The sequence below is a fragment of the Bombus pyrosoma genome, unplaced genomic scaffold (genome assembly GCF_014825855.1).
Source record: "Bombus pyrosoma isolate SC7728 unplaced genomic scaffold, ASM1482585v1 HiC_scaffold_4724, whole genome shotgun sequence".
Lineage (NCBI taxonomy): Eukaryota > Metazoa > Arthropoda > Insecta > Hymenoptera > Apidae > Bombus > Bombus pyrosoma.
This window is the reverse complement of record NW_025219984.1, coordinates 6,837-10,436: the sequence shown is the minus strand read 5'-3', so window position 1 is coordinate 10,436 and position 3,600 is coordinate 6,837. Positions and strand designations below refer to the sequence as shown.

Here is a 3,600-nt window from a genome sequence, read left to right as displayed (position 1 = left end):
AGTGCCTGTGGAAAAAAAGTGGGTGTAAGATCTAACGGAATTTGGTCCGGAAAAACATGAAAGGCGAAATAAAACCGCGTGTGAGGTTGTGACGGCGAGGAAGCCATATTGGAACGCAGGCAATGGATTTGGCAATAATCGTAATCCAAATGAATATGGCGGATGGGATAGGCGTCAAGGAGGACCTATGTAAGATAAAATAGAAACAATGTTCACTGTCCCATCTTCGAAATGTGGTATTATTATCACTTTCTTGCTGCTCTTGAAGTTCTTCTTCCATTAGGGAAACAGTATCCATATTTTTATCAAAATAATGAGGATTCCAATCTGGCAATCACCTATGTATGAACCACCAATGCACAGATGATCTACCATGATTACATTCTGCTCTTTCGCATCTACCAAAAAAAGCTGTCAAACGCCAGTAACACTTGCGCTCTGATTTCTAATGCAGGAGTCGCCACACGTATGTTGGCGTTCTGTTGAACGATTAACTTAACAAACAGAAGGATGCGCAGCGGAAGAATTATGCAAAGAAAACATAGATCTAATGTTTAATGTGCTAGGTACATTATTTGATAATGTACTAGATGCTGACGCATTTGACGCCGAAGCACCAGGATCTACATTATTGAATGAACTGTAGCATACAGTGGATTATTAATTGATGGGTCACCTCTACTAATCCAATCAAGACATTTGCTAAATTGGGCAGCAGAGTTAAAATTGGGTAGAACTTTCCCTCTGCAAGAACAATTATTAGGATTTTTACAATGACATTCCGTCCTCGATGATTCAGCAGGTCGGCAAAATGTAACAGGCAGTTTTATATAAGAGTATTCACCGCGGCAAAAGGGGTATCGACAATTCCTTGGTAACTGATATATGTAATGTCTAGAATTATTTCCAAATGCATTTTGATAATGTAATCTATTATGCAAGTTATGGTGACAATGATGACACAAATATCTTGTATCTATATGTCTACAAAATGAACACATGCAGTTATAACCAAATGGATAAATGGCACGTCCAGTTGACGCGTAAGCAATATTTTTTGTAGAAAAACAGTTACGACCTAGCTTACTAAATCTATTCTGACAAAATTGATTAGATAATCGTGATGAATCTAGATAAAATTGTCTTGCCTGATCATACTGATTTCTAGCTTGCATGTCGTTAAAAAAAACTTGGTATATAATGATTTAAAATATGGTATTTATAACAATGAGGCTACGTTCTACTACCACAAGAATACCGTTCTTAATAAATTGTCACATTTACGACACCCCGAGTTGCTTCTAATATCCTGAATGAGTCGCATGATTGATCAATAAGCTATGAATAATTATACAGATTCAATTTTTCCTCATCTATCTATATGAATATTATAACAAATACTTTACATTGAATATTTTATTAAAAAGTGTAAGTTTTTCATAAACGCTTCAAAATTCAAAGTCTATTGATCAATTCCATTATCCTTTCTCTTTCTCCTCACTACAATAGATAAATTCTTAATGCAGTTTATGGAGTTTTTTTTTCTAAAGTATATCACATTTATCATCTGATATATTTTTTAAAGTAATTTCTGTCGGTATATTTTCTTCTTTTCCCCTACTTCTTTTTCTCCTTCAAATGAATTCTTTTTATTTTGTAAAATAGTTTTTGTATCTTCAATTTTGTTAAGTGCAATTCTTATTTTTGATAATTTACTTTTATTAGATAATTCATGTGAATCATTCTACTACATCTTCCATATCATTTTGAGTGTGGCTCCTACCTTCAGTAAATTCAATATTTTGAATAGCATCATTAATTTTAATAGCTCTTTCGGTATCAAGTAAATCGCACTTATTATTTAATATACTTTTTAACTTGACTTCTGCAGCTTCTTTTCTTTTGTATTTTCTTCGACTCTTCTTTGTTCTTCTAATCCACTCTTTTTATTTTGTAAGATCTTTTTTGTATCTTCATCTTTTTCAACTTCAACTTTATCCGATCTCCTAGGTCTGCCTCTATGTTTCGCTTCTCTCTTTGCAATATTAGCACCTTTGTTTTCTTCTGGTTGCCTTTTCTCATCACAACTCTTCGATCGTCGACAAGATATTTCATTCCGAGTACGTTGGCTTAAATTCGCTTCATCAATTGCTATTACACTTGTTACTGCATTATCACTTTCCACAAATTTACACTTACCACTATCATTAGTTGTGTTTGTTAAAAGAAACCATTCGGGAAAGCACAGTCGCCCCAGCGGTGGTGGCTGAACCATACAGAGCTCTGAATGTTCCGGACTCGGCCGGAGATACAGACGAAATGGGAGCTGTCATCTAGACATCAACGCCGGGGCGTTCGCCCATGGAGTCCTGCTGGAGCGCGGCAACGGATACGTCGTTGTCGAGTGAGCAAGAATAGTGGTGGTGGACGTGTACATGTCACAACAGCGGACGGACAGCGTTCCAGGAGTTCCTAGACGGGGTTGGCGACGGCGTCAGGTGGCACCTTCCTCGGCAGATGCTCGTCCTGGGAGACTTCACGCCACACTCCACGGAATGGGGAAACCCCTTGAACCAACGCGTGCGGTCGCGCGCTGTCAGACTGCGCCGCGGGACTTGGACTCGGCCAGCACCTGCGTGGTGTGGAAGGGGAGCTCCGTCGTTGATATCACATGGGCCTCCCCCGATATATTCAGACGGATTTCAGATTGGGGAGAGGCCGAGGGGGTCGAGACACTCTCGGACCACATCTACATATTCCTGGAGGCGAAAGCACACTTGGACCTGGAACGGTGACCGCGGGTGGTGGTTGCGGCTCGCCGAGAAGAGGACGCGCGCGTCCACCACCAAGGTGGAAAATCCAGGAAAGGGACGACGATCTGCATCGAGTGGCCGCAATAGTGGCTGCTTGGAACTGGGAGGCCTCAACGATGCCGACGGAAACAAGCGTGGAGGAGGAGGCCGAGAATCTCCGCCGAGTCATGCCGCAATATATGACACGTTCATGCCACGAACCACGTTGGGCAGCGGACGAAGCAGAGCCGTGTATTGATGGACTCCCGACATCGCGGAGCTGAGGGCGACATGTGTTCGGGTCCAAAGACGGTCTGGCGACGACGCGACGAGGAAGAAGTCTCCCTGCGCTACCGAGCGTATCGCGTGCTACGGCGCTCGCTACAAAAGGAGATTAAGATTGTGAAGAACCGTGCCTGGTCGGAACTGGTCGAAGCTGTAGAGTCCGACCCATGGGGAAGGCCATACAGGACGGTGACGCAAAAACTTCGCGCAAAAGTATCTCTGGCAACGACGAAGATGGAACCGGCGCTGCTGCTACAGATCATTGGGACGCTCTTCCCCCCGCAAGAGGACAGAGCGGCAGAACAGTTGCGGGACACAACCCGGACGGGGGAGTGGATGATGACTGGGAAGTCACGGAGGAAGAGCTGTGGGAGGCGACAAGAAGAATGGCTTCCCGCGATGTGGCGCCGGGCCCGGACGGAATCCCGGGGGAAAGTAATGGAGATCATGGCTCCCAAACTTCGGCGCCTCTACACAAAGTGTCTGAGAGGGAGTCTACCCCCGGGCATGGCGGACAGCGAGG

The 3,600-nt window shown here is 43.6% G+C and overlaps 1 pseudogene; it reads right to left on the bottom strand.

The window, feature by feature from the left end:
- Positions 1-216: 216 nt before the first annotated feature.
- LOC122577485 lies at positions 217-2,275 on the bottom strand (annotated as a pseudogene).
- Between the last annotated feature and the right edge of the window lie 1,325 nt (positions 2,276-3,600).